This window comes from Hippocampus comes, unplaced genomic scaffold, assembly GCF_001891065.2.
Source record: "Hippocampus comes isolate QL1 unplaced genomic scaffold, H_comes_QL1_v1.1 scaffold128, whole genome shotgun sequence".
Classification (NCBI taxonomy): Eukaryota; Metazoa; Chordata; class Actinopteri; order Syngnathiformes; family Syngnathidae; genus Hippocampus; species Hippocampus comes.
This window is the reverse complement of record NW_017805852.1, coordinates 389915-400795: the sequence shown is the minus strand read 5'-3', so window position 1 is coordinate 400795 and position 10881 is coordinate 389915. Positions and strand designations below refer to the sequence as shown.

The 10881-nt window shown below is 46.0% G+C and overlaps 1 long non-coding RNA gene across 1 annotated transcript in view; it reads left to right on the top strand.

Moving 5' to 3' along the window:
* LOC109526892 (uncharacterized) overlaps positions 1–5188 on the top strand; it is a 51267-nt gene extending 46079 nt beyond the window's left edge. Inside the window, exons 2-3 of the long non-coding RNA XR_002170429.1 lie at positions 821–1023; positions 4658–5188. This is a non-coding gene — a long non-coding RNA (uncharacterized LOC109526892). The remainder of the gene's footprint in view (positions 1–820; positions 1024–4657) is intronic.
* Positions 5189–10881: the final 5693 nt, after the last annotated feature.

The window sequence follows — 10881 nt, the reverse complement described above, 5'->3', positions numbered from 1 at the left end:
AAAACGTGATAGCAAACTTAAATTGGGTTGACATGTTTATCATAGATCGGAGAAAACCCCCCCCCCCCCGTCCCCCAGAAATCTCTCAAGAAGTCTGGAGCCATTTGAGGGTGACTGCCCACTTTTCAGGGTCCAGAAGAGTGGCTTGATAATTCTGCCCCCAAAACCAGTTTTATATGGCAACATAAAATGTGATGGACATGTCTGCAGAGAGTCGCACGACAATTTTAAAAAAAAGCTCAAGAATACATGTATGAATTCGCAAAGAAATTCTGCCATTTTGGGTTGAAAATTTTCCATTTCCAGGGGTCCTTGATGATTTGATCGTTCGAGGCCAATTTTGCTTCGAAACATGATATATTTGGTTGGTATGTCTCTCATGAACAGATCCACCAAAAGTCTCAAGAACCCATGCTTGGAAAGACACAGGAAGTTGGCCATTTTAGTCTCAAGCGGCCATTTTAGGGTCATTTTGGTCCTTCGAATGGTTTGAAAATTCAGCCCCCAAAGCCAGTTTTTCGATAGTAACACAAAATTTGGTGGACATGCCCATCAAGAGTAGGTCAACAAGAAACTCTCACGAACGCATGTCTGAAAAGACACTTGGATTTGCCCAGTTTGGGTTTTCGTGTGGTCAATTTGGTCATTTCCAGGGGTTCTTTGAATTTTTTTTTTGAAAATTCAGCCCCCGAAGCCAGTTTCTTGGCAACAACATTTTGCAGACATGTCTACTGTTTTTCTAAGCAGACCCACAAAAAAAAAAAAAAAGTTTCAGGATCCATGCTGAGATTTTGATGTGACTTTTGTTTTTTTTTTTTAGGCTGACTTTGGCTCATTTCCAAAGGCTCTTCCTCTTATGAGGCAGGGGCGGGTGGACCGAAATATTGCGGCACGCTCCTTTGAACATCTGGCGAGCGTCAAGAGCGCCACGCAGGGCCTCCACCGGACCCCGGGTCATCTGTCAGGCCGCTGACAGCGCCACACGCTGTTCAGAGTGAGATTTTCAGTATGGCTGCTTGGCAGGTAACTGATGAAGCCATCTTGGTGTTTTTCAGCCTTGCCTTTTTCATACGCTCAATGTTTTTCGTTCGGAAATCGACAATCGTCGACCGAGAGTTCCTGCTAATCTGCGTAGCATGAATATGTGTTTGCGTGGGCTCTGAAACTGGTTTCAAATGCAGACTGAATGTTCATTTATTTCATGTCTACTGGAAACATAAAAATCTGGGGGGGCGGGGCTTAATGTTTCAACGCGGCCAAACTCGGCACGTGATGCTAAATGCGAACTGAATGCTAACAACAGTCAAGTCCTAAATGTAAATTCAAACTTGAGGTGTTTGTTGAACGTACAATGGGAGCGTTACGGTAGTGGGAGTCGCGCTGAACGTGTGCAAGACGCGAGTGGGAGTCGTTTTTTTCCCCGGGAGCCGGACGGGACCGGATTTTTTTTTTTTTTTTTTCGATAGGAGTAAGTTGACGCAGGAGTGAAAATCCACTATCGTGTCACCGTCTCATGCCCACACGGATGCAAAACTCTTTCTTGTCTTGTCAACATGTCGTCTTCGGGTATCGACCCGCACGGCTGCCAAAATCGTGTCGTCAGAAAGCGGCTTGAAAAATCAACATTTCTTTGCCGCCGTCTCGGCACGCCATCTACCCGTCCCAACATTTGCCCGGACGGCGGCTACCTCAGAGCGACACATTTTCCACCCCGCCAACATCTGCACGCCATCGCTGCACTTGTCGGGTTTTTTTCCGCCTGGTCGTCCTCCCGAGTGGCGTCCAGAGCCCACTCGTACGCCTTCCCGGCAGATGGACGGCAAATATGGCCCCTTGTTTTTTTTTTTTTTTTCTCTTCTCTGGCCGGGCGAGAACGCAACAGTCGGGCGAATATGTGCAGCAGTGCCCGAGGGGGGCGTATAGCAGCTAGCGCGCGGGACGCTAATATATTCGTGAACAAGTAAAAAGAAGGAGAAGAATCGGGATCACGGCAGCATTTTTTGGCTGTGCAGAGGATGAGTCGATTAAAAACGCTGGCGAAATAATTGACAGACGCCTGTTATATGGACAGCAACCGCCATAACAGATGGAAGGGGGAGGGCGGGGGGGGGGTTGCGAGAAGTGGGGTGTACACGGGGTGTGCGCGCGCGTCATCATCACACCGTGAGGGAAGTGTTAAAATGTTACACAACAATCGCTTCTTTCACGGGAGTTTGCCGCTGATTCTGTTGCGTGTTCGCTTTTGATGAGGTTACAAGTGATGACATCACACACACACACACACACACACACACACACACACACACACACACACACACACACACGCGCGCACACAAAGTTTTTGTTCCCACCTCTACTTGGACGCGGCTCAGACTGAGATGAATGTCGGCCATTATCGCAGGCGGCCATTTGTGCTGGTATTTGACTCGCTAATGATCGTCTTCCAAGTTCATCAGTTTATGCGCGCGCGCCCACACACACACACACACACACACACACACACACACACACACAAGCTAATTTGTTCCCTCAAGTTAATCCTTTCATGTGAGCTGGTTTCTTGGCGCCTCACATAGCGTACCGATAAACACAAGTACACAAGTTGCGAGTACTGAGAAATACTCCTCAAACGTATATCGTTAGTATGAGTTTACCTCCTCCGTCCCAATTTGATAAATTTCATATTTTCTGTTTTGGCCCCAAATCTATACGATTGGTCAGTGTTTTTTTTTTTTTTTTTTTTTTACAAATTATTGCCCAATGTAAACAGTTGAAAATGGTTTGCGCTCTTTGACGATGCGATGTTACTTTTTAAGAGTCTCATCTAAATCTCAAGCCACTTTTAAAAACTTTTAGGCACAGTCGGGCAAGTTTCAAGTCTTTTTTTTTTCCCCCTCAAGTTCCTAGCATAGTAAAAATCTTGGGAAAGTTCTCGGGTCATTCATAAAAGTCTCAAGCAAGTCCGAAATAGTTTTCGCAAGCGTAAAGTCATGTTGAAGTTTCATTTGAGGCATGAGACATTTTTCAAGTACCGACTAAGTCCTCAGTCATTCTTGAAAGTCTCATACAAGTCTCAAATTTTTGGTTTTTTGGGTTTTTTGTTTCTTTTTCCCTCTAAAACTCATGCTGCAAATTGAAAGCGAGTTTCACAATTCCCGTGAGGGCCTCAAGTCATTTTTAAAAGTCTCAGTGCAAGTTGAAAGTGAGTTTAAAAATTCCGGTCAGGGTCTCAAGTCATTTTTAAAAGTCTCATGCAAGTCCCGAGTCATTTGTACGAGTCTTCAATCTTTTTTTTTTTTCTAAACCTCATGCAAGTTGAAAGTGAGTTTGAAAATTCCCGTGAGGGTCTCAAGTCATTTTTTAAAAAATCTCATGCAAGTTTAAAGTCATCATAAATCTCATGCATGTGCCAAGAAATTAATCTTGGTCTCAAGTGAGTCCCAAGTCTTGTTTTCAATTGCCACGAAAGGCCGACGTCAATGACCGTGGTCCACGTTTACAAGCCGAAAAGGCCTCATCACACCAGAAGGATTTGGCTCAAGTTTTAGTCGTATGAAAAGGAGGGAAAAAAAAAAAAACGCTTCAATGAGCACAATAGGAAATATGAATATTTAATTCTTCAAGTGTTAATTATGCATCAAGGGTGGCACATTTGCGAAGAGACCCAATTGATGATGTTGATAGAATGGGACGAAATGTGCGTGCGCGTTAATATCATAACGTTTGGGTAATATGTGACGTCCTGTAATGGATGCTCACACATCACTTATTCATGAATCGGATGGATGATCCGAGACCGCCGAGTCGTTCGCGCCCGTCGAGGCTCGGACCACTTTCGACTTCGGATGACATGACGTGTTCACTTCAATTTCGGAAGACGTTTGCCCGAGTCTCAAGCGAGTTGGAACGCGTCGATTGTGAGTCTGCTGTCATTTGCGCACGCCGAAGTCGTGTCGGCATGAGTTGAAGCCTCGTGCAAAGTCTCGAGCCATTCTTGAAAAGTCCAAGTCCTTTTCCGAAGTGGCATGAGAATCCAAATACGTTTCACAAAAAGTTTTGTTTTTTTCTTCAAAGTCCCGAGCCACGTCCGTCTCAATCGTTTCAAAGTCTCACGCGAGTCCCAAATAATCAATGCAGAGCGCAGTCCGATCCGATTTCGAGGGACAGAGCGAATCGGTAGTTCCTTGTAACCATCCATCCATTTTCCATCCGCTTTATCCTCACAAGGGTCGCGGGGGCGTGCTGGAGCCTATCCCAGCCGTCTTCGGGCAGTTAGGCGGGGGACACCCTAAACCGATTGCCAGCCAATCGCAGGACACACACAGACAAACAACCATCCGCGCTCACACTCACACCGAGGGACAATTTTGAGTGTTCATGTTTTTGGAATGTGGGAGGAAAGCGGAGTACCCGGAGAAAACCCACGCAGGCCCGGGGAGAACATGCAAACCCCACACAGGAACGCCGGAGTCGGAATCGAACCCTTCCCCTCCGCACTGTGAGGCCGACAAGGTCAGAAGTCCCCCAGTCCGTTGACTGAGTCCCATGCAAGGTCCAAGTCATTTTTTACAAGTCAAATGCAAGGTGCGAGTTTTTTTAACGGGTCTGGTGAATAACTCTGGCCTTTTTTTTTTTTTTTTTTCATGCCAATCTCAAGTCATCGCTCAAATTATGCCAGCATGCGATTTTCGAAATGAATACCGATGTATCTTGTGAGAATGAATCGAAATGAAGGATCGAAGAGCAGATCCCGAGGTGCGCCGCTCGCCGAATGAAAACGCAGCCTCGGTTTCCCCGGCATCCGTCAACGTCCACTTTGGAGTGCCGCTTCGCCGTCGCCCCCTTTCAACGATAGCGCTCGCCCCCTCCCGCCCCGCCGAGCTCTACCTCTCCCCTTCGACTTCCCTCCACCCCCCCGTCTGATATTGGCTCATCACACTTAATCTGTCCTGAGATCTGCCGTTCTGTGCTAAATGACTCGCAGCCCGCGGGCCGGGGCGCCCGCGAACGAGGGGAGATATTTATTTTTCTCAGGGCTAATGACCTGTCGCCGGGCCCCGCCCACTGATGGTTATTTACTGGGGCCCAGATGCTGGCGCTCAAAATGAGTGGTCATGTCAGCAAGGGCCGCCATCCTTCACAGACCCACCTCCACCCCTCGCGCCCCACCAAAAGCCCCCCCCCCTCGCACCCCCGCCCCTGATTGAATCTCGCGGATCCCATTGACATTGACTCCATGACTTTTAAGGCCATTACCTTCCTCCGCCCACCATGATCACCTCGTCCTGGCCAGAGAGCTGACAGCTGATTAGCAACAAATTACTGACAGGAGAAGGCTGTGTAACACTGTGTGTGTGGGAGTAGGGGAGGGGGGGTATGCTGAAGGGTCGCGGGAGGTGGGGGCACCCCACTGAGCTCATGGTAATGTAATAAGCACGGAGGGGCTCGTATGCTGACGCTCGCCACCAGGAGGACACCAGCAGCTGCCGCTCATTGGTGGAGCGCCACGGCACTTCCTGTCTGGTCCAGAAAGGCGCCACGACGAGGGCGTGCGGCGGTGAAGGGTTGGTCGCCAAACTCCAATGTGGGCGGGCGTATCAACGCAAATCAAACGTGGACGCTACGACCGCTCCCGAGGGCCACGGATGCAAAAATAAATCAAGATGAATGCTAGAGGGATGACATTTGGGCTTTGGTTGGGGTTTCAAGAGGGGCTGTTTTGGGGCGGGGGGGACTTTTACAGTGTGCGTCCATGAGAGATGAGTGGCATTGTTATTTAATTTGTTTAAATTGAAGTCCTCCTGCTGCAACTGATGGATTTGCACTGACGTTAGCATTAGCTGGCGCTAAATTGGCCTGCCGCATGACGTCGTTCCTGCTTGTTTACCTCCTTTGACTGTGCCTTCTATCTGTTTGGCATTCGCACCCAATCAGACACAAATCCTCTCTCATTCTCATCCAAATCGCAAACCAGTCTCAAGTCATTTTGAACATCTACAAGTTCTGCGCTATTTCAAAAGTCGTGACTGAGTGGAAAGTGTTTTTGAAAGCTTGACAGTACATCCGGTGCACGTATCTTTCCAGGTCTTGTGTTCTTTTCTTAAATGGCTTCTACGCTCGTTAGCCTAGTTTGACAGAATTGCATTTTGTTCAGCTCGCCCAGTTTTGCGTTTTGCCCCCCCCCCCCCAAGCACACAGTGTCTTAATTGTGTCACTGTTTGCTTTAAAAACATTTTTGTTTTGTTACACTGACAATAAGAATGTTCAACTCGAAAATTGAAGATGAGCAAAAATCTTTTATCTATTTATATTTTTAGGGGAAAGGGGGGGGGGCGGAGGGGACACAAATCGTCTCGTGTACACCACCCCCACCGAGCGTTCTCCCCTCTGCATTTTGACATGTCAAGAGGCCCCTAGATTAACAGCCGCACGCCCTCCCGAGCCCCTCTTCTCCCTCACACACACACACACACACGCACACACACACACACGCGCACGCACACACTCCCTTTTTATCCCCGCCGTTCCGGGGTGCCACGCTCATTTGCATAACCAGATAATCCTTGATAAAAATTTCCATTAGACAAAGGTGAAATGGATCAATTTCCCGCTGCCAAGATAAATCTCGGGTTTTTACACCGACGGGGTCATTTCACAAGCCGCATTTGCCGAGAGAGCAGGGGGTCCCGGGCTCCGATAGCGCGAAGGAGGGGCTCCAGTTCCCGCTTTCCAATTACCTTTAAGAAAAGCTTATTCTGTGGACAATAAAGCACATTATGGCACAATATGATACAGTCCATAAAGATCAGCGTGTTTGATGAGAGTTTAGCAAAAGCTCAGCATATTTCCGAGGGGTGGCTAGGGCGGTTCGGGTGGGGTAGGGTGGCGAGGGTGGGCTCCGACGGTGTTATCGCTGACGCGTCGCCTGTGCTCGCCATGCAAATGTGCTATTAGGCAAAAGTCAGCATGCATTAAGACGCTAGCCGAATAGCCTCCACCCCCACCGGGAGGAAGATTGGGGGCGAGGTGGTGGTCTTGACAGGACGATGAGGCGTTCAGGGGCACCGAGAAAGGTGGGAAAACTCATTACTTTGCTCGGCCCAATTTGACACTTTGACCTTGACCTTCAGACATGTACCCCCCCCCCCCACACACACACACACACACACACATCCTGACAATTTGAGATGAATCGCACACAATTTGGTTGCATTAGCAGGCAAATTCGTCCAGTGCTAAACCCGATCACGCCGTAGCACGGGAATGAAGGCCGTTCAAGTTTCCACATGGTTTTGCGCTTTTATATATGGCAGGTTTAAAATGCAAAACCCTGTGCTAACAAATACTCGGAATGTCGCTACTCTGCCATTAGCCGAAAATTCTGCTAAACCGTCATTTAAATCCCGTCAAAACTCAACGGGAAAATCTCGTTCTACCTCAAATAATGCTTTGCTGTCGTTAGCTTAGAATGCTAACACTGTGCTGCTAATGTATAGTTCTGAACTTATGGCATTTAGTCGAATAATCGTAATGTGAATTGGGAATTTCTCCATTGCGAGACGAATAAAGGTGTTCTTATGCCCTGCAAAATCCAGTTTTGTTGGTGAAATATAATTTTTTTTAAGGCATCAAAAAGGTAATTAAGCTACCGGATTCATAAATAAGCTAATCATGATTAAACTCCCGCAACAGATGATTTATTTGGAGTAGTGATGATCATTTATTCAACGAAATTCCATATTGGATTGTTTTAATTATTAGAAAAAAAAAAAAGTGAAAGCCCCCATTCTATTTTTCTGAATGCGAAAAACGCAATGTCAATTATTAGCTTCAGCGAATGCAATCACACTTAATAAATCATCACTACTTAAAAGAGGGCTCACTTTGCATCTTTTTTATTCGCAAAACCACTGGAGTCCTCTGTCACGTTGCTTCTTCTTCTATGGTTTATTTACTGCATCACTAGCACACGCTAAGACCGGCTAGCGTAAAAAAGGGTTTTGGCAGGGGGGATGTGTCAAAATGGATGCCAGGAGCACATTAGCAATAATTCACATGAGTGAGTCCAGTAAATGGAGGAGGATGTGATTTATTTTTCATGGGTGCAAATGTCACATGGTGGACACCGGCGCCGTTAGCATTTAGCAATAGCAATAACACATGCCGATGATTTTGCTCCATTAAATGTGGATATATTTGGCTCTATTCTGCTTTGTGCAAAATGCGATAATATCTCGGGATAGTTTGAAAATATACAATAATTAGTTTTTTTTAACACATTTGGTCCCCTCAAATGGGAGCCTCACGGCTGTGTCAGTGTATTTAATAATACCACTATAACATGCATACATACTTATGCACATGCATATAAATATATGCCAAAGTACGTCCACAGCATTCAAGCAAAACACATTTTATCAGTGTATCAACGTAATAAAAATAATCATAAGGGTGAAAAATTTGATTCGGATAGTTCTTGAAAAGACCAGTCATTTACTCGAACATTGTTTTTTCAACGTAACGTCTAATCCACAATGAGTTCAATAACCTTAAAGATGACAAGAAAACGAGAAGCGCGCGTGTTCCGTGCAAAGCCGGTAAACAGTGACATCTGCAGGGCTACCGGAGAACTGCATCCCACTTCCTGATCGTCACCCGCACTTTCATATTTATTTTTTTTTATATTCCAACCCCCCCCCCAAAAAAAAAAAAAAACATGAGACGTTTGTGTTTGATATGACCGCTTTTCAAATGATTATTTTACTGATTTAAACAATTTTTCAAATTTGCTTTCTGATGCATGTTGAAATCATTCCCTCGTGAAGACAAAGCGGTTTAGCTAGTGGATGGATGGATGTTACTAATGGTAAATGTCTTTCTTTAAAACGATCCGAAATGAAAACACGGCATTTCACAAAAGTGATCACCCCCCTCCCCCCCTCAAAATATTTAACACACAGCCACGAATGCCTTCATCACTGGCAACAAAAGTGAGTCCACCCCAATGTGAAAATGACTCCTTCGTGTTCAGAAGGTCTCTCAGGTGTGACTAGGGGGGCAGGTGTGTTAAAGTTAGCGACGTGGATCTCATAATGGTCACTGGAAGTTCAAAATGGCTCATGGCAACACTATGCATGATGTTACAGTCGTTAAAAATTAAGGGCAGTGCATTTGTTGGCCACAGTTCAGTTGCATCGAACGTTACGTTATACGTTGTTTGTTTTCAGTCTTCAATTCATTTTATTTAGGACCAATATATTTGAATTGAATTTTATGAGGTGCCTCTTTAAATGATCATTATGGTGTTATTTGGGGAGTGTTTTTGGAGGTGCTCCTGAAAAGTTGGAGCACCATTTGCCTGGAAAATGGCCCGGACGCCGCAAATGGGGCCAAAATGGCGAGGGCTGAGAATTTCGGCATTCTCGGAGCAGTGCTAAACTAGCCGGCGGTGTGAGTGCCAGGGAGGTTGTTTTTTTGCGATGCTAACACGACATGTCAGCGTCTTTATGTATGGCCAGCAGACATCTGCCTCTGTCCTCCACATGTCCTCAAACGACCGCAAGACAGGCGGAGGCTTCACGCTTTGTCTCGTCTCGTGTTGTTTACACGGAGCCACATTCGCTCGTTGTCTTCAGTCTGTTCGCCGCACGGACGGGACGTCTGACGAGACCTTTCGCCCTCACCCGCCGCCGTCTCACACCGCGCGCACTTCCTCCACTCTTTGTCTACACTGCAAGTGTCTTTGACACAAAATGGCGGCGACAGTGCGGGAAGAAGATGTGGTCGGAGACATTTTGTGTTCCTCAAAAGAAGAGGATAACACCTTCACCAAGAACATCCGGAGGAGAGCTTTGTCTCGTCCATATTGGTGTCCCAGTCGAGGTGGTGTGTGTCTTTCAATATTATTGTCAATTATATGATTGTTTTTTAAGCATTTTTTTGCCCTCCACCTCAAGAACTTTCAATTTCATGCGAGGTGTCCCAATACTTTTGCCCTTCTATGTTTTTGATGATTGTTGCCGTTTATAGTTGTCGCAAACATTTAGCATCAATCCAAACTGTCTTTTGGTATTATTGCGAACAACCTGTCACTTATGGTGGATGTCACAATACTTTTCTTTAAATGTGCATTTGATTGTGGTTGTTACTGCTTGATAATCATCAAACATGTTTGCGCCGTCCACTCGTAGACACCTCACGTCGATGTCCCAAGACTTTTGTAGCTACCTGTGAGTGTTGACGTCTGTCAGCTTTCGCAGCCAGTGGGTGTCCCAATACATTTGTGTCAATGTGTCTTTGATGGTTGGAGACGCTCTATTGCACCGGTGTCGAACTCAAGGCCCGGGGGCCCACATCTGGCTTGCCACATCCTTTTGCGTCGCCAGCAAAATACAAATCAAACACGTCAACTTCCATGATGCTTGCTAAAATCTGTACCGAAATTCATTTTCTCACACGTAATAAATAAGAGAGATATTGGAAGCATTTTCTTAGTGCCAACCACCTCATTACAGTAACAGTCGAATAAACGGTTATTCTTGATGTCTTCATATGCTTTCAGTCATAACGGCCTTCGAAGGGAAATGGTCACAAAAACGTGGCCCGTGACAAAAATGGGTTGGACACCCCCTGCTCGATTGTAAATCGCTTCCCGTGTGCTGTCCCAATACTTTTGTTCACATTGTCAATCCTTTGGTAGCATCTGGCCTCGCTGAGCTCTTTCAGTCTTAGTGTGTGCTTGTACCTTTAAAAAAAATTTTTAGTCCTTAACGGCAGTAAAGTTTCATCCATTCAACAATATTGAAAAGCATTAGGAGTAGTAGTAATAATAATAATAATAATAATCTGCGTGGCATCTTTTGGACTCCATCTTAGGAGATA